This window comes from Balaenoptera physalus, assembly GCF_965194825.1.
Source record: "Balaenoptera physalus genome assembly, chromosome: 4".
NCBI lineage: Eukaryota > Metazoa > Chordata > Mammalia > Artiodactyla > Balaenopteridae > Balaenoptera > Balaenoptera physalus.
Window position 1 is genome coordinate 21,586,473 of NC_138891.1, and position 23,872 is coordinate 21,610,344.

Here is a 23,872-nt window from a genome sequence, read left to right on the forward strand (position 1 = left end):
GTAGCAGAACTGAAATCCAGGGTTCTGAGCTGCAGATTCTCAGTGCAGCTTTCTTTCCACCGAAGAAAGTCTCCATTTTCTTTTTCTTTCTTTTGGTGGGGGGGCGGTCCATGCCATGCGGCTTGTGGGATGACCTGGGATTGAAGCCGTGCCACCTGCAGTGGAAGTGGATTCCTAACCACGGGGCCACCAGGGAGTTCATTCCATTTTCTAAAGGCTGAATATTCTCTGATTAGGATCCTCCTCTAGATGAACACAGCAGGTGTCTATTCTCTGACAACGGCAGAGGAACTCTTGTCCTTGGAATGGAAGGGAATAGAGAAACCTGTTCAAAGGACCTGCTAATCTCTGGTCACCCTGAGGAAGTAGCTGTGGTCCTCAGCTGCTCAGGAGTCACTTCCTCCTCCAACTTTTCTCCAGAGTTGTATTCTCAGGTTTCTCTGGGGACTGATCTCCAGAAGCTGCGGGGAAACACTCTCCCACTAGTTATTGTCACACATCCATGAAACTCCCCATTTAGGAGTCAATAGCTCAGGTTGGCCAATGAACAATTAACCACAAATGGGGTGGTTGGAGACTTCCCTCAAAAGTGAGGAATTTCGGGCTTCCCTGGTGGCGCAGTGGTTGAGAATCTGCCTGCCAATGCAGGGGACACGGGTTCGAGCCCTGGTCTGGGAAGATCCCACATGCCGCGGAGCAGCTGGGCCTGTGAGCCACAACTACTGAGCCTGCGCGTCTGGAGCCTGTGCTCCGCAATGGGAGAGGCCGCGATAGTGAGAGGCCCACGCACCGCGATGAAGAGTGGCCCCCGTTTGCCACAACTAGAGAAAGCCCTCGCACAGAAACAAAGACCCAACACAGCCATAAAAATAAATTAATTAATTAATTAAATTTTTTAAAAAATGAGGAATTTCAAAATTGTCTATGTTTGTTGATCCAGGACAGTTGTGCTTTATAACAAGTGTTGATGAGGATATGGAGAAATTGGAAGCTTTGTGCATTGTTGGTAGGAATGTAAAATGTTACAGCCTCTGTGGAAAACATTATGGCAGTTCCTCAAAAAATTAAAACTAGAATTACCATATGATCCAGCAAACTCACTTCTGGAAGTATGTATGTATCTGGAAGAATTGAAAACAAGGTCTCAAAGAGATATTTTCACACCCATGTTTATAGTGGCATTATTCACAATAGGTAAAATGTGGAAGCAAGCCAAGTGTCAACTAATTAATGAATGGATAAACAAAGTGCTATATACATACAATGGAAGATTATTCAGCCTTAAAGAGGAAGAAATCCTGATACATGCTACAACATGGATGAATTTTGAGGATATCATGCTATGTGAAATAAGCCAGTCACAAAAAGACAAATGCCATATGTATGATTTCACCTATATGAGGTATCTAAATTAGTTAAATTAATAGAGACGGAAAGTTGAATGGTGGTTGCCAGGGGGAGGGGAATGCGGGGAGTTGTTGTTTAATGGGCATAAAGTTTCAGTTTTGCAAGATGGAAAAGTTCTGGAGATTGGTTGCAAAACAATGTGAATACACTTAACATTACTGAAGTGTACGCTAACAAATGGTTAAGACGATAAATTTTAAGTTATGTGTTTTTACAATTAAAAAATATAAAACACCAAATGAACAGGTCAAAAAGCAAATTAGATATAACTGAAGAGGGAATTAATAAACTAGAAGATACAGCTGCAGAAATTATTAAGAATGCAAAACAGAGAAACAAAGAGATGTTAGGAAACATGAATGATGCAATGAGAGGTCTAACACATAGACAACTGGGCTCCAGAAGAAAAGAATATAGAAAATAGAAAAGAGATATTATTCGAACACAAAATGCCTGAGAAATTTTCCAGAATTGGTGAAAAATATGAACTCTCTGGTTCGGAAATCAGAATGAATCTCAAGAATAAAAATAAATAAAAATAAATCTAAACTTATAGTCTTTTTTTTTTTTTTTTTGCTGTGCTGCATGGCTTGTAGGATCTTAGTTCCCCAACCAGGGGTTGAACTCGGGCCACTGTAGTGAAAGCTCCAAGTCCTAACCACTGGACCGCCAGGGAATTCCCCAAACCTACAGTCTTTTTTAGGGAAACTGCAGAAGATTGAAGACAGGGAGACTATATTAATAGCATCTTGAGAGCAACACAGATGCATGATCAACTACTGAAGGCTGTAGGTAAATGGGTAAGCAGGCAATGGTACATCACACAATGTGTACATTGTACATTAATACATGGAATAGTCAGTGCTAAAAGAAATAAGCTATCAAGTTGTAAAAAGATATGGAGGAAACTTAAATGCATATTACTAAGTGAAAAAAGCCAATCCTAAAAGGCTACATACTGTATGATTCCAAGTATATGACATTCCAGAAGAATGCAAAAAAGTTTTGCAAAACCATTGAGATGGTAAAGAGATGAGTGGTTGGCAGGGGTTATTGGGGAGGGAGGGATGAATAGGTGAAGCACAGGATTTTTAGGGCAGTGAAACTATTCTGTATGATAATATAATGGTGGATACATAGCATTATACATTTGTCCAAACTCATAGAATGTACAACACCAAGAGTGAAACCTGATGTAAACTATAAACTTGGAATGATAATGATGTGTTAATGTAGGTTCATCGATTGTAACAAATGTACCTACCACTCTGGTGACTGATGTTGATAGTAAAGACAGTCTGTGTGTGTGTAGAGGTCTGGGTTAAATAGGAACTCATTGTACTTTCCACTCAATTTTGCTGTGAGTCTAAAACTCTGAAAATGTCTATTAAAAAAAAAATCCAAGAGATTGAAAGAACACCCAAGCATCCAGAAAGAAAAACAAGTAACCAACAATAAAAGGACAATTACGTTGACAGCAAATATCTTAAAACAAAACAATAATTTAAAAAAAATTTTTTAACGAACAGACTTGTGGTTGCCAAGGAGGAGGGGGAGTTGGGGAAAGGTTGGATTGGGAGTTTGGGATTAGCAGATGCAAAGTATTATACATAGAATAGATAAACAAAATGGTCCTATTGTATAGCACCGGGAACTATATTCAATATCTTATGATAAACCATAATGGAAAAGAATATGAAAAAGAATGTACATATATGTATAACTAAATCACTTTGCTGTACAGCAGAAATTAACACAACATTGTCAATCAACAATACTTCAATAAAATACATTTAAAAAAAAAAAGAAGCAAATCCAAATAAATTCCAGAAGCTGCAAAAAAAATTTTTTTTTTAAATACACATAACAGGGACTTCCCTGGAGACGCATTGGTTAAGAGTCCGCTTGCCAACTCAGGGGACACGGGTTCGATCCCTGGGCTGGGAGGCTCCCGCATGCAGCAGAGCAGCTGGGCCTGTGTGCCACAACTACTGAGCCTGCGCTCTGGAGCCCGTGCGCCACAACTACTGGGCCCGTGCGCTTAGAGCCTGTGCTCTGCAACAGGAGAGACCACTGCAGTGAGGAGCCTGGGCAACGCGATGAAGAGTAGCCCGCGCTCGCTGCAACTAGAGAAAGCCCGTGCGCAGCAAAGAAGACCCAATCCAGACAAAAATAAAAAATTAAAATAAAATAAAATACACATAACAAGAAATTTAAGGTTGGTTATTGCTAGGTATGGTCATGCTTTATTCCTTACTCCCTTACCCCTACCCTCTGTTTGTCCTCATTAATGTGGATGGTAGCTTTTATTTTCTAAGTAGGAGAAGGGATAGGCCAAGGTGAAGGAAGAGAGGAGAAAGTTTATTGAGGGAGGAAAGGGTGTTTGGTTTTAAATAGTGATATTGACCTTGCGAGAGAAGAGATCTAGAAAGGCCATTGGTCCATTTCCATTTTAGGGGGGTAAGGTTATTCCTACATCAGTCTCTATGGGCAGGGGACCACTGCAGACACTTTCACTGATGGTGCCCATTGTATAGGAGCTTAGAACTCTAGATACATGATCTCATTCAGTCTCTGAGAGAAGTTGCTCACCAACTCTGTTAGACAATGCCAACCACAACATTTCTAGATATCTTGGTTGGTGTTATGCTTCCTGCTATTTGTTGGTTGAAATTCTGCAGTTTCCCTCTGATTCCAACATTTCTTTTTGCTTATGAGCAGAGTAAGGCAGGATAAGGTTTTGAAAATTTTTATCTCCAGCCTGAACCTTTCTCAGGAACTCCAGGTTGCTAACTGAATATTGCCACTGGAATGTCTAAATAAGCATCTCAAATTTAATATGTCCAAAAATCAAGCTCTTGATTTAGTTCTTCCAACTTGCTTGTCTTGCTCTTTTTCCTCTCTCAGAAAATGGCAACACCACCCTTTTAGATGCTTAGGCCCAAAACCTGGAAGCATCTTTCTCTTCTTTTGTCTCTTGTACCTCATGTCCAATCCATCAGGGAATCCTGTTGGCTCTATCTTTCAAAATATATCCGGAATCCAACAACCTCTCATCACCTCCACTACTACCATACTGGTCCAAGTCTCCATCATCTCTTTTTTCTTTTTTTTCTTTTTTAATTAATTAATTTATTTTTGGCTGTGTTGGGTCTTTGTTTCTGTGTGAGGGCTTTCTCTAGTTGTGGCAAGCGGGTGCCACTCTTCATCGTGGTGCGCAGGCCTCTCACTGTCGCGGCCTCTCTTGTTGCGGAGCACAGGCTCCAGATGCACAAGCTCAGCAGCTGTGGCTCACGGGCTTTGTTGCTCTGCGACATGTGGGATCTTCCCAGACCAGGGCTCGAACCCGTGTCCCCTGCATTGGCAGGCAGACTCTCAACCACTGCGCCACCAGGGAAGCCCGCCATCATCTCTTACTTGGATTACTGCAATAACCTCCTTAACAGTCACCCATGGTAGGACCTTAATAAATAATTGTTGATGGAATAAATGAAGCAATTCCCAGGTATGAGTTATCTTTGGCTGTTTGATGGCTCATGGTTAATCTTGAGACCCTTTACCATATTTTGGAGAGAGAGTGGGAAGAAGTAGTATTTGGGCAGCAAGTACTGTGGGCCCATGGAGGAGACAATGGGGTGGAAAGTTGAAGCAAACTTGAAAAATACAGGAGAGAGGAATCAGTAGAATTGGGACTCTGAGTGGGAATCAGCAAAGACAGTCCAGGTCACTGAGTGTCCTTGTCCCTGCTGTTGTGATTGCCTATCCTTGGCCTGTATAGAGAGCCTGGCTGGATACCCTGTTTCCCTCTGTTGACCCGACCAACCTGGGGTCCTGTGAGGTGATTTCCATGAAGCCTGGAGGTGAATGACCCTCACTGAACACCAGGTGAAGAGCAGTTTCCTTCTGAGCCTCAGAGATGCCTCCAACGAGGGAGGGAATTGAGTGGACCAGGCAAGCTCCTGGAACTCGGGCTGGAGAGGAAAGTTAAGGAAGGCATCTAGGTGTGGCTTGGCCTGAGATTGCTTCCTCTGCTGCTGGGCAGCCCCATGTCCCCTTCTCCTCCCTCTCCCCATAGGAGACCCAGCAGCTGCTTCCAACAGTCTGGGTCTTCTGCCTATATTAAGAGTCCTTCCAGAAGTTCATCCTTCTTTCCCCTGAGTCTTCTTAGCCACTCTTCCAGCAGGCACCTAAGGCCTGGTCCCCTTCTCGTGGTCACTCAGGGACTCTTCTCCAGACTAGCTAATGGAATCCGGTTTGGGGAAAGTGCTTGGCTGGGTCCCTTACATGTTGAGTTCAATTTCCTCCTCTGGGTGTGTTTTAGCTTCCAACTGGGATCTTTGCCATAGTAATTATAATAACCACACTCTGCATGGAGGGTCTCAAAGCTATATAGGCAAACAAACAGAAAGGAGCTCTTAAGGAAAGTCAAGTAGTTATCAGAATCTCCAACCCCACCAGACCCGGAAGCTCTATACTCGCCTCCCCATAACTTAGTGAACATTGTTTAAGCAGCTTGAAATTCTGTCTACAACCACATTGAAATTGGATATCCTGAGGGAAAGGGAAGTTTCCCCACCCCAACCCTGCTCCTCCCCAAGCCCTCCCCTTCCAGCCAGTAGCAGTGTTATCCACCTGACTGCTTGAGAGAAAAAACTAGAAGTTCACCTTCATTTTTCCTTATCCCTCACCTCTCATCCTGTGTATCAACAAGGCCTATTGTATATGCAACTAGAGATTATCATACTAAGTGAAGTAAGTCAGAAAGAGAAAGACAAATACCATATGACATCACTTATACGTGGAATCTAAAATATGACACAAATGAACCTATGAAACAGAAACAGAGTCACGGACATAGAGAACAGACTGGTGGTTGCCAAGGGGGAGGGAGTTGGGGGAGGGATGGAGTGGGAGGTTGGGGTTAGCAGAGGTGAGCTTTTATATACAGAATGAATGAACAACAAGGTCCTTTTATAGCACAGAGAACTATATTCAATATCCTATGATAAACCATAATGGAAAAGAATGTTTAAAAAAAGAAGGTATAGGGACTTCCCTGGTGGCACAGTGGTTAAGAATCTGCCTGCTGGATGTGGGTCCAGTGCGACTGCATTGTCTGATTTTTCAAGAGAGGCCAGAAAATGGGTTTTTATATAAAATCTCCTGAATCTGAAGTGTTGACAACTAATTCAACTGAAAAATAATTATAACTGGGGGTGCTTCTGGACTGTTGGCCATGTTCTTGCCTTGACCTGGGTGATAGTGGCAAGGGTGTTTATTTTATACCTAGTTGTTAAGTTGAACATGTAAGTTTTAAATAATTCTCTGTGTGTATGATATGTTTCATAATAAAAAAAAATGTTTTTAAAAGGAAAAAAAAAAAGAGAATCTGCCTGCCAATGCAGGGACATGGGTTCGATCCCTGGTTCGGGAAGATCCCACATGCCACAGAGCAGCTAAGCCCGTGAGCCACAACTACTGAGCCCATGCGCCACAACTACTGAAGCCCGTGTGCCTAGAGCCCGTGCTCCACAACAAAGACAAGCTACCGCAATGAGAAGCCCGCGCACCACAATGAGGAGCAGCCCCCACTCGCTGCAACTAGAGAAAGCCCGTGCGCAGCAATGAAGACCCAACGCAGCCAAAAATAAATAAATAAATAAATAAATAATTTAATCAAAAATTTAAAAATTAAAAAAATAAAAAAGAAGGTATATATGTGTGTGTGTATATATATAACTGAATCACTTTGCTGTATAGCAGATATTAACACTACTTTGTAAATCAACTATACTTTAAAAAAAAAATTCATTAAAAACAAAAGAACAAGGCCTGTTGTGTCTACAGAATATGCCCAGAATCTATTTTCTTCTCTTCACCGCTTAGTGACCGTTGTGTTCGTGTTGAACAACTGCAGTGATGGGCTAACTGGTCCTCCTGCTTCTACTCTTGTCCTGCTGTAGATCACTCTCCCCAGAGCAGCCAGAGCCATCTTTCAGGGACAAGCCCATCCCGCTATTGTCCTGCTCATAACCCTCCAAAAGCTCCCACAGAACTTCTGATACATTTCAGACTTCTCACCACAGTGCGCGAGGCTCTGCGTGGTATGGCTCCAGCCTTCCTCTCCAGCCACACGTCTTATCGCTCTCCCTCTCAGCCACATGGCCTCACCTGCTCCTTCAGTGTGCCGAGTTTGTTCCTGCCTTAGAGCCATGGGATTTGTTGTTAGCAATACTTAAAATGCTTTGTGAAGATTTCTTCATGGCTGGCTCCTTAGTATTTAGAACTTAACTCAGTACTATCGCTCCCTAATGAAACACCCCCAAACTCAGTGGCTTCAGAACAGCAGTTATCTATTTCGCTTATTATCTGTCTGTAATATGGGTAGGGCTTGATGAGGAAGATGCATTTTTGTTCCACATGGCAACAGCTGGGGCAAATCAACCGAGATCTGAGGATCTGCTTCAAAGATGGCTCACTTCCATGGCTGGCACACTGGGGCTGGCAGTCGTCTGTTAGTTAAACCAGGGTTGAAGGCAAGGGACCTTGGTTGTTCAAGGGGTCTCAAAAGAGTCAGGTGGAAGCTGTGATGTCTTTTATGACCCAGCCTAAGAAGTCACATAGCATCGCTTCTATTGTACTTTATTAATTTTGCAAGTCGAAACACCTGTCCAGGGACTTCCCTGGTGGTCCAGCAGTTAAGACCCCGGGCTTCCACTGCAGGGAGCGCAGGTTCCATCCCTGGTCAGGGAACTAAGATCCCACACGCTGCGCGGCCAAAAAGTAAATAAATAAATAAATATTTTTAAAAAACCCAAACAAAAAGAAACACCTGTGCAAGTTCAAGTGGAGGAAACACAGGCTCTACCACTTGAAGGGGGAGTGGCAGGGTTCTGCAACAGCACACAGAAATAAGAATATTGCTTTTCTGGATGATTCTCTCTGCCACAGCTACCTCCTCAGTGCAGCCTTCCCTGACAGCCCGATATAAATTCGCTCCTCCTCCTCACCCCAAAGAGTCATTCTTTACCATTTCAGTCTCTGGCTTATTCACAGCAAGTTAAGTTGTCTTGCCCATTTATTTGCTCACTTGCCGCCTGTTACAAGAATATAGTCCCACCTCCCGCCCGCTCCTCCAAGAGCAGGATCCTTGCATGAAGGGAGGCCAGATCACAGTCTGTTGCACTAGGTTCTGGCAGTTGCAGTGGGAGAGGTGAAGGTTATTTAGCGATATGTAAAGGTGTAGACACTGGTATTTGTGACTGACTGGCTGTGTGGGGTGAAGGGGGAAGGGAGGACCCTGGATTGCTGGTCCATCTCAGAGCGAGGAATACCATGGCAATGAAGGTGTGCATGGCTTAGGACTGCCTGGCAGAGGCCACGCTGAGCGCTGCATTACTGGGGGTAAGTGGTGTTAACGTGTGTGGAGAGTCTGGTTGGATGGTCACCATAACCCTTTCTTGACCTTCTCAAGAGTCCAGGCCCATCTCCCAGCTCTCTTCCAGTTAGGTACGGGCCAGGTGAAGTGATGGCCAAAGAAATGTAAGTGGCAGCTGAAGTATGCCACTCTAAGGCGTGGTATTAAAAGCCATCCCGCAACATCCTGCCCCCTTCTCCTTCCTTATAGGAGGAGTGTGAACCATGGCAGCATCACAGATGGGAGAGGCCTGGGCTCCTGAATGACGGGTAGAGTCGAGAACCACCTCTTCACAACCTTTTCTTTGGTTCATGACACAACAGTTTTGAAGAGAAAAGGACAGTTGTAGAGTATCCCCACGTACAGGATTTATCTCAATGTTTCTTCATGTTGTTATTTAACTTCCTCCTCTATTCCTTGCATTTCCTGCAAATGGAAAGTCAGCTCTGTAGCTTGATTCGATTCAGGTTAACTTTTTTTAGTAAGAAGTATTTCAAAGTCAATGTTGTACTTTAAATTGCATCCTATCAGGAGGGACATCAACGTCTGGGGTCCCACCTTCAGTGATGTTATGTTTGAAGACTGAGCTTAGGTGGTGGTTGCAGATTTCTCCATCATAAAGTCACTTCCCCCTTTGCAATGAGTATGTAAACTGTGGGGTAACCTTTGGTCACCATTGTGACATCCTGTTCCTGAACAATATTTCACCTAATATTTTTAGCATCCACTGTGGTTCCTTCCCTCAACTGTTTATATTTAGTATTTTTCTAGCATTTCTTGAGCAACTTACTATGTACTGTGCCCTCTTCCAAGGGTTTTACCTGTATTTTCTTTAATCATCACCATAACCCTATGAGATAACTTTATTTTCTCCGTTTTATAAATGAGGGAACTGAGGCATAGAGAGGTGTATTAGTTTCCTATTGCTGCTGTAACAAAACTCCACAAACTCAGTGGCTTAAAACAACACGTTTATTATCTTAGCTTTCTGGAGGTCAGAAGTTTGAAATGGGTCTCACTGGACTAAAATCAAGGTGTAGGCAGGGCTGCTTTACTTCTGGAGGATCTAGGGAAACATCTGTTTCCTGACCTTGTCCAGCTTTTAGTGGCTGCCTGCATTGCTTGCCTTATGGTCCCCTTCCAGCTTCAAAGCCAGCAATGGTGGGTCGAGTTCTTCTCATATAGCATCTCTCCGATCTCGCTTCTATTGTCACATCTCCTCTGACTCTGACTGAATCTCACTTGAGTCTCCCTCATCCATTTTTAAGGACCCTTGTGATTACACTGGACCTACCTGCATAACCCAGAACAACCTCCGTATCTTAAAGCCAGCTGATTAGTCCACCTTAATTCCACCTGCAACCTTAATTCTCCTTTGCTATATAATCTAATATATTCTCGGTTTCTGGGGATTAGGACATGGACATCTTTGAAGGGGCCGTTACTCTGGCTACCACAGAAGGTAACTTGCTTTGTTCACACAGCAAGTAAGTAGCAGAGCTGGGATTTAGGCTCTGGAAGTATGGTTCCAGGGCCCACATTTTTGATCCCTATGTTTTGCTTTGTTTTTTATTTTTTATTTTTATTGAAGTATAGTTGATTTGATCCCTATGTTATGCTTCCTATACAAATGTATAGTAACAGGATTGGAATAGTTTATTATGACTTGCATAATCCCTCCAGCCACGCTTTTCCCCTGATTTCATAAGTTATCATGAAATTCTCTATTACATTTTGGCTTCCCACAGTATGCTATAATGTCTAGATCCAGAGTCTGGGGCTAGCTGGCTTGGGTTCGAATCCCAGCTAGGTTATTTACTTGCTATATGATTTGGGCATGTTATTAAAGTTCTCTGTGCCCTAGTTTCCATAATGTAATGTGGGAAATTAATGATATTTATTCTATAAGGATATTGTGAGGATAAAAAGAGTCATTATAATTAAAATGCTTACATAGCAAGTTCTGTGTGTTACCTAGAATAGTTTATTACTTCTGCATATTCCTAAGAGATCACCTGGTCAGATTGGTTTTCTGGCCCTGATCTTTCATCTACAGTCATCAAGTGACACAGGGAACAGTCCTGTCACGAAAAACACAAAGCTTCAGTAGAAGACAAGTGGCCCTGTTACAGCGACCACCAGCACTGGTATGAAGAGCCAAGGCCAAAGTTTCTTTGAGTGAGCACCAGAGAAAATTTGATCTCTTTTCTAAAAAAAAATCTGTCAACCTTTATAGTTTGGAGAATACTGACATATTTGCAGCGTTGGCTTTTTTTGTCATTAAAAAAAATTTTTTTTTTTTAAATACGCTTTATTTTTTAGAGCAGTTGTAGACTTACATACAAATTGAGGAGCTAGTACAGAGAGTTCCCACATACCCAACTTCCTCTACTATTAATGTCTTACATTAATATGGTACTTTTGCTCCAATTAATGAACCAATATTGATAAATAATCATTAATCATTAACTATGCTTTATTCAGATTTCCTTAATTTTTACCTAATGTCCTTTTTCTGATCCAAGATCCCATTACACTGAGTTACACTGAGTTATCATGCCTAAGGCTCCTCTTGGCTGTGAGAATTTCTCCTTGGTTTTGATGACCTTGACGATTTTGAGGAGCATGAGTCCCTTTTGTACAATGTTTTTCTGTTGGAATTTGTCTGGTGTTTTTCTCATGGTTAGACTGGAGTTATGGGTTCTTGCGAGGAAGACCACAAAGATAAAGTCCAATATTCATTGTATCATATGAAGGTGCACACTATCAACATGAGTTATCTCTGTTGATACTGACCTTGATCAACTGGCTGAGGTCATGTCTGTCAGGTTTCTCCATTGGAAAGTTACTCTTTTCCCCCTTTCCACACTGTGCTCTTTGGAAGGAAACCACTATGCCCAACACACACTTAAGGACTGGGGAATTATGCTCTAGCTCCTTGATGAATGACTTAGTTTCCTAGGGTTTTGTAACGAAGTACCATAAATGGGTGACTTTAAGTGACAGAAATTTATTCTCCCACATGTTCTCACTGAAGCCTCTAGGAGAGAATTTGCTCCATGCCTCTCTCCTGGCATCAGGTGCTGCTGGCGACCCTTGGCATTGCCAGGCTTGTAGATGCATCACTCCAGTCTACCTCCACTGGCACACAGTGTTCTCCCCCTGTTGTCTTTGCGGCCTTCTCTTCTTCTGATACAAACACCAGTTACATTGGATTGGGGCCCACCCTAATGACGTCATCTTAACTTGATTCCATCCGCAAAACTCTTTCCAAAGAAGGTCACAGGCAGAAAGTCTGGGGTTTAGGACTTTAAAATATCTTTTTGAGGGACACAATTCAACCCATAACACAGGGGAATATCTACATAAATTATCTGGAATTCTTCTGCAAAGGAGATTTATCACTTCTTTCCTATTTATGTATTTATTTAATTTATTTTATTTTTATTTTTTATTGAAGTATAGTTGATTTACAATGTTGTGTTAGTTTTAGGTGCACAGCAAAGTGATTCAATTATACATATACATATAACCATTCTTTCTCAGATTCTTTTCCCATATAGTTCACTACGGAGTATTGAGAAGAGTTCCCTGTTCTATACAGTAGGTCCTTGTTGATTATCTATTTTATATATAGTAGTGTGTGTATGTTAATCCCATACTCCTAATTTATCCCTCCCCCCCACTTTTCCCCTTTGGTAACCATAAATTTGTTTTCTAAATCTGTGAGTCTGTTTCTGTTTTGTAAATAAGTTCATTTGTATCAATTTTCTAGATTCTGCATGTAAGTGATATCATATGTTATTTGTCTTTGTCTGACTTACTTCACTTAATATGATAATCTCTAGGTCCATCCATGTTGCTTCAAATGACATTATTTCATTTTTTTTATGGCTGAATAATATTCCATTGTTTATTTATACACCACATCTTCTTTACCAATTCATCTGTTGATAGACATTTAGGTTGCTTCCATGTCCTGGCTATTGAAAATAGTGCTGCTATGAACATTGGGGTGCATGTGTCTTTTCAAATTATGGTTTACTCCAGATACATGCCCAGGAGTGGGATTGCTGGATCATACAGTAGTTCTGTTTTTAGTTTTTTAAGGAACCTCCATACTGTTCTCCATAGTGGAGAATATTTACATTCCCACCAACAGTATAGGAGGGTTCCCTTTTCTCCACACCCTCTCCAGCATTTATTATTTGTATTCTTTTTCATGATGGCCATTCCAACCGGTGTGAGGTGATACCTCATTGTAGTTTTGATTTGCATTTTTCTAATAATTAGTGATGTTGAACATCTTTTCATGTGCGTTTTTGGCCATCTGTATGTCTTCTTTTGAGAAATGTCTATTTAGATCTTCTGCCCATTTTTTTGTTTTTTTCTGCCCATTTTTTGGTTGGGTTTTTTATTTTTTTGATACTGAGCTGCATGAGCTGTTTGTGTAACCCAGCAGAACCCTATGGGTCTTTCCCGGGACAGGCCTTCCCCCATATCCTCTGCTTTAGCTCCTCTCTGAAGTACCTAGATAACAGTATTTGATGCACATTTCCTGAGTTGTTTTACAGAAGTGAAAACCCCCCATTAAATGGAAGATGTTAACTACCTGATGACCATGAGCACATAGCCTCCTGGAGCCTAAGGGCTGATAAGGTTAACCCCTGTGACACTGCCTGGTTACCTCACCTTCGGCCAATCAGAGAAGTGTGTACCAGCTGATCACTTACCCTGGGACCCCCACTCCCTCACCTGGATTTTACAAATGCTTTGCTGAAACCCTTCAGAGAGCTCGGGGCTTTTTAGGGCATGAGCCACCCGTCTCCTTTCGTGGCCCTGCAATAAACCTTTCTCTGCTCCAAACTCTGACATTTGGTTTGTTTGGCCTCACTGTGCACCGGGTACATGAACTTGCACTAACATTTGTATATTTTGGAGATTTATCCCTTGTTAATCACTTTGTTTGCAAATATTTTCTCCCATTCTGTGGGTTTTCTTTTTGTTTTGTTTATGGTTTCCTTTGCTGTGCAAAAGTTTTTAAGTTTAATTAGTTCCCATCTGTTTATTTTTATTTTCATTACTCTAGGAGGTGGATCCAAAAAGATATTGCTGCTATTTGTGTCAAAGAGTGTTCTGCCTATGTTTTCCTCTAGGAGTTTTATAGTATCCAGTCTTATATTTAGGTCTTTAATCCATTTTGACTTTATTTTTGTGTATGGTGTTAGAGAATGTTCTGATTTCATTCTTTCACAGGTATCTGTCCACTTATTGAAGAGACTGTCTTTTCTCCATTGTATATTCTTGCCTCCTTTGTTTTAGAGTAATTGACCATATTTCTGGGCTTTCTTCTTTTTTTAAAAAATTTTTATTTATTTATTTATTTTTGGCTGCATTGGGTCTTCGTTGCTGTGTGCGGGCTTTCTCTAGTTGTGGCGAGTGGGGGCTACTCTTCTTTGCGCTGCACGGGCTTCTCATTGTGGTGGTTTCTCTTGTTGCAGGGTAGGGGCTCTAGGTGCGCGGGCTTTTGTAGTTGTGGCACGTGGGCTCAATAGTTGTGGCTCAAGGGCTATAGAGCACAGGCTCAGTAGTTGTGGCTCTGGGCTTAGTTGCTCCGCAGCATGTGGGATCTTCCTGGGCCAGGGCTCAAACCCGTGTCCCCTGCATTGGCAGGCAGATTCTTAACCACTGCGCCACCAGGGAAGCCCCCTATTTCTGGGCTTTCTATCCTATTCCATTGATCTATATTTCTGTATTTCTCTTTTTGTGCCAGTATCATACTGTTTTCTTTTCTTTGGCCACACCATGCAGCTTGCAGGATCTCAGTTTCCCAACCTTGGATTTAACTCTGGGCCACTGCAGTGAAAGCCTGGGATCCTAACCACTAGGCCACTGGGGAACTAGTACCATACTTTTTTTTTTTTTTTTTTTTTTTATGGCTGTGTTGGGTCTTCGTTTCTGTGCGAGGGCTTTCTCTAGTTGCGGCAAGCGGGGGCCACTCTTCATCGCGGTGCGCGGGCCTCTCACCATCGCGGCCTCTCTTGCTGCAGAGCACAGGCTCCAGACGCGCAGGCTCAGTAATTGTGGCTCACGGGCCTAGCCGCTCCGCGGCATGTGGGATCTTCCCAGACCAGGGCTCGAACCCATGTCCCCTGCATGGGCAGGCAGACTCTCAACCACTGCGCCACCGGGGAAGCCCCATACTTTTTTGATGACTGTAACTTTATAGTATAGTCTGAAGCCAGGGAGTCTGAGTCCTCCAGCTCCATGTAGATATACTCTTTTCCATTATAGTTTACTATGGGATATTGAGTATAGTTCCCTGTGCTATACAGTAGGACCTTGTTGTTTATCTATCTTATATATAATAGTTTGTATCTTCTAATTTCAAACTCCTAATTTATCCCCTCCCCCCCACCTTTCCCCTTTGGTAACCATAAGTTTGTTTTCTATGTCTATGAGTCTGTTTCTGTTTTGTAAATAAGTTCATTTGTATCATATTTTAGACTCTACATATAAGTGATATCATATGGTATTTGTCTTTCTATGTCTGACTTAATTCACTTGGTGTGATAATCTCTAGGCCAATCCATGTTTATTTATTTAATCATTTATTTATATCAGTATGAACTGCTGCCTTGCTATACCTGTTTATTGGCTCCAGAAGTTGTTCTGGGATTTTCCACATGAACAATCATGTCATCTGTAACTCCTTCCCAATCTGCATATCTTTTATTTCCTTCTCTTGTGTTACAGTAGCTAGGACTGCAAGTACAATGTTGATCAAGAGTGTTGAGAAAAGACATCCTTGCTTTGTACCCAATTATCGGGGGAAAACATCCAGTTTCTCACTGTTAAATATGATGTTAGATGAAGGTTTTTTGTTTTTTTTTTTTTTTTTTTGGTCCATTTGGACAATCTCTGTCTTTTAATCTGTGTTTTTAGCCCACTTACATTTTTAAACTATTTTAAAAATATACTTTATTTCTTAGGGCAGTCTTATGCTTACAGCAAAAACTGAGCAGAAAGCAGAGGGTTCCCAGATATTTTCCCCAGTTTGTGGCTTGCCTTCTCATTCGCTTGAGACAATTCACATTTAAAGTGATTACTGGGGGGAAATTCCCTGGCTGTGCAGTGGTTAGGATTCTACGCTCCCACTACAGGGGTCACGGGTTCGATCCCTGTTTGGGGAACTAAGATCCACAAGCCTCACGGCACAGTCAAAATAAAAAAATAAAATAAAGTGATTATTGGTATCATCAGATTAATATCCACCATGCTGGTAACTGTTTTTTCTTTGCTGTACCTGTTCTTTACTTCTTTCCTCTCCTCTTCTTTCTACCGTCTGTTTTTTTTTTTATATATAAATTTATTTATTTTATTATTTTTGGCTGCGTTGGGACTTCATTGCTGCGTGCGGGCTTTCTCTAGTTGTGGCGAGCAGGGGCTACTCTTTGTTGCAGTGTGCTCGGTGGCTTCTCTTGTTGTGGAGCATGGGCTCTAGGCATGAGGGCTTCAGTACTTGTGGCGCATGGGTTCAGTAGTTGTGGCTCGCGGGCTCTAGAGCACGGGCTCTAGAGCGCAGGCTCAGTAGATGTGGCACACGGGCTTAGTGGCTCCGCGGCATGTGGGATCTTCCTGGACCAGGGCTCGAACCCATGTCCCCTGCATTGGCAGGCGGATTCTTAACCACTGCACCACCAGGGAAGTCCCTACCGTCTGGTTTTAATTGAGCATTTATATAATTCCATTTTAAACTTTATCTCTTTTTGAAGAAGTTTTGCTGCTATTAGTTATGTTAGTGATTCTGAACTGACAGTGATTTTGTTCCCTAGGTGACATCTGCCAGTGTCTGGAGATATTTTTGGTTGTCACAACTGTGGGAGGGCTACTGGTATCTAGTAAGTGGAGGCCAGTGATGCTGTTAAACATCCTACAATGCAAAGTTCTGTCTCCCACAGCAAAGAATAGTCTGATCCAAAATGGCAGTAGTGTGGCTATTGGCAAACAATGAATTAGATAAAAAGAACCAATGTATATTAGTCAGGAAAGGCTGGGTTAAGGTTATAGAAAGGATCCCAAGAACCTTATTGACTTGGAGCAACTTATTTCAAGGAAGCGATCTTACCAATGTGCCTGGAAGCGGGGGAACTGGAATTATTTGATGAAGAGCACTAATGATTATTGCACAATAATACAGGCTTTTTCCTTTGGTTGCCAAGAAGCTCAGAACTATGTTTTATACACAATAGCAATAATGTTTGTGTTTGTTGTCTTCCAAGAAGTAGATGCCAAGATGAGGTTAGACCCCAAGAGATTCACCGGGAAAAGACCTGAGAGGGGACCAGTTAGGAAGCTGGAGGAAGAGGTTGGGAGAGCATCAGGCTGTGTGGAGGAGAGGGAAGGAGGGGGAAGGGTAGACACGAAGTCTCAGAGGGCAGTGCACATCTAAAAAAGTTCTGGCTCTGCTGATGAGGAGTCCTTGAGCTGAAGTTGCCTGTCAGAAGAGTCCCATGTCTCCAGGGTACAGGCCCACCTTGGGGTCCCTGTTGTGCTCAGTCACTGACTGTGAGCGGCCTGACGGAAGTCGTGATGGTCAAACACACTCCCGCAGATGGAGATATGAGAGGCACAGTCTCATGACCACTTCACTGTACAAATTCTCTACTCCACAGGTCCAGGGAGCAGCTCCTGCTTGGCTCCTGGAGGTCTCTCTTTCTGAGGGGAAACAGAAGGAGCTTATTGGACAGTCCCCATTCATGCATCTGATCTCTTGGTTACAACTGGTACTTATCCTCTCTCTGCTCCACTACTTTAAATTTTACTCACCCTCATTGGTCACCTCTGCAGGTTGTAGCTTACCTGGTGGTATGACTCTTGTTACTTGTGGACTAAGAATGCTGCTTGCCATATCAGCAAACAAAGGATGTTGGCCATCAAGCCATCAGCCACTACAGCTGCCCCCAACGGCACACCCTGAGGGGACTGGGGATGGGAAGAACAGGATACACGCCCTACATAGCTAAGGTGCATATCAAAGGAATGATTTCAAAGAGCCCTGACTCTTGCATCTTCCCATACATGGAAAAGCACTAAATTAACTTGGTGTCTGGTTTTCTTTATCTGATTTTTGTTGCAAAACTCCTATATATCCTGGTTCCTCCTCTCCCTCTTCGGAACAGTCCCTAGAGCTATCTGAGAGGCTGCCTGCCGGGCTTGAAGTCCTCATAAGGTCTGCCAAATAAAACATAACTCTCAACTTTTAGGTTGAGAATTTTTGCAGTTTTTTCAGTCAATATAATCATAACCATTCGAGGACGGGGTTGCTACACGTGTCCATTCACAGGGGGTACCAAGGGGCACTGATGTGGGTCACGTGGGTTCCCACCCCCTCACCCCCGTCACGGTGGAAAAGCAGTTCTACCTCCATCTGCTCAGCAGGGTCAAGTTCTCTTGCCAGTGTGGTGACTCCTCTCATTGGCAGGACCCTGAGGAGGAGCTGTGGCTTGTAGTTCAGTGGGACCCTGCTTGTGCTACCCTGGCTAGAACACAGCCCCTTTGGGGGCCAGAACCTTCAGCCATGCAGAGCTGAGTTGCAGGCATGGGAAGCACAAACGTGGGTCCTGGGAGTGATGGTTAATGGGGCCACTCCTGCTTCCCCGCTTTGGCTCCCAGACCCAGGAGGACTTCCTGGTCCACTGCAGATTACCTTCTCAGGCTTAGCTGGCCTGTTGTCTCTTGGCAGCCTGCTCCCCAGTCTCACTTTGCAGCTTTCCTACCTTGTCTCTAAACTCAGTCTCCAGCTTGGATTCGTTTTGACTCCTCAGGTTGCCTCTAAGCTCCTGCCACCAGGTCCCTGGCTTCCTGCCTCATTGATTCCTCAAGGGCCAGGGCCAGCCCAGCAGGAGCTCAGGAAGCTCAGACTAGCATCTGCTTAAGATCTTAAGTCTAGTGTTACCAAATGGCTCCACAAACCTTTGCCCGGTCATAACGTCCCGGGACAATACACAAAACAAGAATAGAGCAGACTTTTGGAGGAGGGACCCCGAATTGCTGAGATTATCTATCTTTCTAATTCTTGTTACGCTAATGCCTTGGTTAGAGTGAGGTATTTGATAGGATATACTGAGAGCCCTGCCAGGGCTGGTTGTTTTGTTTGTTGTTTGTTTTGAATGGGTAATTATTCACAGGGTTCAAAATCCAAGAGGCACAAAACAATATTTAGTGAAATGTTTCCCTACTACCTCTGTTTTTCATTCACCCTAGGTCCCCTTTCTAGGCAAAACAAACATCTTCAGTTCTTCCAGATACCATAACGCACACGTTTATATTTGTTTACCCAGATGATAACACATTGTTCTGAACCTTGTGTGTATGGTTTTAAAAAAATCTATCAGTGTATCTTAGAGATCATTTCATTCTATTTTTTCTGTTGCTTTGTTGTATGTGTGTGTGTGTGTGAATGTACCATAATTTATTTAACCAGGCTACCAATGGACGAGCATTTAGTTTTTTCCTAATCATTTGAGATTGCAAACAATGTGGCAAACAACTGTGTACATTTCAAGTATGTGAGTAGAGCTGTAGAGTCATTTCCTAGTGGAGGAATAGCTGGGTCGAAGGGTATTTACGTTTGTCGTTTGAGAGACAACTGCTGAATCACCTTCCATAGAGATTGTATGAGTCCGCCTTCTGCCCTCAAGGTCTGTGTTACTTTACAGTTCTGCCAACATAAATCTTTGCCAATACGAAAGGATGAAACTAGTACCTCAATGTTGTTTTAATTTGTATTAATGTTAGCCATATGAAATTGCCGTGAATTTTAGGTAAAAATAATTTTTGACTATCACCAGTTTTACGTAGTTTTATTTCTCTCATTGTAAGACTGAGAATATTTTAATCTTTGTTTTTAAAGATTTTTTTTTTGATGTGGACAATTTTTAAAGTCTTTATTGAATTTGTTACAATATTGCTTCTGTTTCATGATTTGGTTTATTGGCCGAGAGGCATATGGGATCTTAGCTCCCCGACCAGGGATTGAACTCCCACCCCCTGCATTGGAAGGCGAGGTCTTAACCACTGGACCGCCAGGAAAGTCCTGAGAATATTTTAATTTTTAAGAGTCATTTACCTATAATTTTCTTCTCAGAACTTTTGCCATTTTAAAATTTAGGGGTTGCTCTTTACCTATTTAGAGGATCTCTTTTTATATTAGAGAAATTAAGCTCTTCTTCTGTTATATGAATTTTAAAGTATTTTCCCAGTTTGCTACTTGTCTTCTGAATTTGTTTACACAGGTTTTACAGGCAAGAATTAAATTTTTTAGGGGATTCCCTGGGTGTCCAGTGGTTAGGACTCAGCGCTTTCACTACTAAGGGCCTGGGTTCGATCACCGTTCTGTTCAGGGAACTAAGATCCCACATACCACACGGCTCGACCAAAGAGAAATTAAAGAAAAAAAAAAAAAAAACACTTTAAAAATTAAAATTTTAGGGCTTCCCTGGTGGCGCAGTGGTTAAGAATCCACCTGCCAATGCAGGGGACACGGGTTCAAGCCCTGGTCCAGGAAGATCCCACATGCCGAGGAGCAACTAAGCCCGTGCCACAACTACTGAAGCCCGTGTGCCTAGAGCCCGTGCTCTGCAACAAGAGAGGCCACTGCAATGAGAATCCCGTGCACTGCAACGAAGAGTAGCCCCCGCTCGCCGCAACTAGAGAAAACCCGCGCGCAGCAACAAGACCCAAGGCAGCCAAAGATAAATAAATAAATGAATTTTTATAAAAATTAAGATTTTTAAAATTTAGTTGAATTTATCAGTTTTTGTTTTATGGAATGTGATTGAGGTCATAGTTAAAAATGCCTTTTTTTTCCCTCCAAGATTATATGAGAATTTTGTTGTGATTTCTTCTCATACCGGAGCACGTGTACTAGGTGAAATCAGTCATTTCAGGAATCGCTGCTCTGGGACTGAAAACTGCAGCAGCAAGGGATCTGCCTTGCTTCACTGAAAGTTTATGGACTTCAGGATATCGAGGGGAGAGGTTCTGGGTGTTTGGGATTGAGACGACCCTCTGCCAGGAGATGGGCTGGAGGCCAAGACTTACAGGAACCAGATAAGAAGCCTCAGAGGGTATGTATGGTGGGAAAGCCAGGGAGTCCTTGGGCTCGGCTAGCCATGAGAGGATCAGTGTGTCTTACTAGGCCACCTCCAAGCTCTCGTGTTTGTTCCAAATCTACCAGAACAAGCTGCTGCAGCCCAGCCCCAAGCACCAGCAGGGACAAGGGATGGGAGCCTTGGGGTCTACACATTCAGCCTTCTCGCAGGCCCACAGAACTCGCCCTCCTGAGCTCTGACTTGGCATCACTCCAAGGGCTGCCCCATCACATTCTGTCCTTTCTGCTGTTTGTGAGGCTCAGAGCACCTGGTGCCCGTCTCATGGTCTCCCCCTTCCCTGGGGTGCTCTGTAAATACTTGTCCTGCCCTGTCCTGTACTGGGCACTGAGGGTGGAGAGAAGAACAGTGCAGAATCCAATGGGGTTCTGCCCCCAGGAGCTCACCACTATGAGAGCGCACCTCTCCCTGGGGTCCCCAGGGCAGCCCCCTCTCCCTCAAATTCCTCATGACTCCTGTTGTGATGGCTTAGCTTTTCCTTTCTTTTCTTTTCTTTTTTCCAAATTAAGGAATATTTTCCATTCAATAAAATGCACAAATCTTAAGAGTTTTCTGACTTTTGATAATGCGTACACCCTTATAACCCAAATCCCAATCAAGACATGGAAACTTTCAGTCACCACAGAAAGTTCCCGGTTGACACTTCCAGTTAAACCTCCCCAACCCTAACCCATTGGTCAGATTTCTATTGCCTTAGCTTAGTTTTGCCTGTTATAGAACTTCAAAAAATGGAACTCTTTTTGTTCTAGCTTCTTTCACTCGGAATAATAATTTTGAGATTCATTCATGTTGTTGCATATGAGCAGTGCATTCCTTTTTATTGTTGACTGGGAGATGTAAGTTCATAGTGGTGAACTCCTAGAGGAAGAATACCGTTTTTTTAAAGATTTTTTTTGATGTGGACCATTTTAAGGTCTTTATTGAATTTGTTACAATAGTGCTTCTGTTTTATGTTTTGTGGTATTTTTGGCCTCGAGGCATGTGGGATCTTAGATCCCCGACCAGGGCTCGAACCTGCACCCCCTGCATTGGAAGGAGAAGTCTTAACCACTGGACCGCCAGGGAAGTCCCAAGAACACCATTTTTATAGTTGAATAGTTATACCACAATCCATTTATCCACTTATCTGCTGATGGACATTTGAGTTGTTTCTAGTTTGGAGCTATTACAAATAAAGTTGCTATCAACATCTGTGTACAACATATGAGGACATATATTTTTATTTCTCTTGGGTAATACTTAGGAGTGGATTTGCTAGGTCTCTGCTTATGTGCATGTTTAACTTTATTAAAAACAAACAAACACGGCTTCCTTGGTGGCACAGTGGTTAAGAGTCTGCCTGCCAATGCAGGGGCCACGGGTTTGAGCCCTGGTCGTCCCGGAAGATCTCACATGCCGCGGAGCAACTAAGCCCGTGCACCACAACTACTGAGCTTGCACTCTAGAGCCTGCAAGTCACAACTACTGAAGCCTGCGCACCACAACTACTGAGCCTGCGCACCTAGAGCCTGTGCTCCGCAATAAGAGAATCCACTGCAATGAGAAGCCTGCACACCACAATGAAGAGTAGCCCCCGCTCACCGCAACTACAGAAAGCCTGTGCACCGCAACGATGACCCAACACAGAGAAAAATAAATAAATAAATAAATAAATAAAAAACAGACAAACACAACCCTCCAAACTGTTTTCCAAAATGGTTGTGCCATTTTATACAACCACTGGTAGAGTGTATAAGTTGTAGTTGTACCAAATTTTTACAAATGTTTGGTGTTGTCAGTATTTTTAATTTTAGCCATTTTAATGGGTATAAAGTGGTATCTCATTGTTGTCATGTTGTGTTTTTAACTCAATGCATCTTGGAGATTTTTCCACGTCAGCACATACAGATCTGCTTCTTTAACTTTAATGGCTGCTCAATCTTTCACGGGCTGGATGCATCATAATTTATTTAACTAATCCTCTGTTGATGGACAATAATGTTCTTTCTATCTTTGACAATGCTGCCACAAACCTTCTTGTTAATGAGTCCTTGTGCAAATGTGCAAGTATATCTTTAGGATAAGCTCCTAGAAGTAGAATTGCTGGGTCAAAAGATATGTGCATTTTAAAATTTTGATTGATATTGACTGACTATTCAAGTAACATGGCAAAATAGCTCTTATCAGAGGAACAGAGACCCCCAAAGACAAGTCTCCCCCAGTCCTCCATGACACACATCCCAGCATACCATGAGACTCACCACTTCCTGACATTTGGTCTGACTTGCTGATATGATGTCTCTCGTTGGCACAATCTTTCTTTTTGAAAAAAATTATTTATTTATTTATTTATTTGGCTGAGTTGCAGCATGCGGGATCTTTAGTTGCAGCATGCGGGATCTAGTTCCCTGACCAGGGATCTAACCCAGGCCCCCTGCATTGGGAGCACGGACTCTTAACCGCTGGACCACCACAGAAGTCCCAGCACAATCTTTCTAAAATTACATTTTCTTCTATAGAATGGATGCACTATAATCTGCTTAGTCATCTCCCTATTGTTGGATATTTCCTGAGGTTGCTCTAATCTGGAGCTATGTGGATAATCCTGCAGAGAGCATTTTGGTGAACAGGTCAATTTGCACTTTTGTGCAAACAGTTGCCTAAGCAAATAATAATAGCTAACATGTATCAAATACTGGCAATCAGCCAGGCACTGCTCTAAACCATTTGAGATGTATTTTCTCAAAAATCTTATGAGTTAGGTAATATTATTATTAGCTTAATGTTACTGATGTGAAAGCTCAGGCACAGGTGAATAATATTTTCAGGGTCCTAGACCTGATAAGAGTTGCTGCTGGAGTTAAAACCCAGTCAGTCTAGCTCCAACCAGTGGTCC

The 23,872-nt window shown here is 42.7% G+C and overlaps 1 long non-coding RNA gene across 1 annotated transcript; it reads right to left on the bottom strand.

Moving 5' to 3' along the window:
- Nucleotides 1–17,005: 17,005 nt before the first annotated feature.
- Nucleotides 17,006–22,609, bottom strand: LOC309660572. Its single transcript, XR_014263476.1, has 2 exons — nt 22,463–22,609; nt 17,006–22,403 (listed from the first exon to the last, which is right to left on the bottom strand). It is a non-coding gene; the product is annotated as an uncharacterized lncRNA (long non-coding RNA).
- Nucleotides 22,610–23,872: the final 1,263 nt, after the last annotated feature.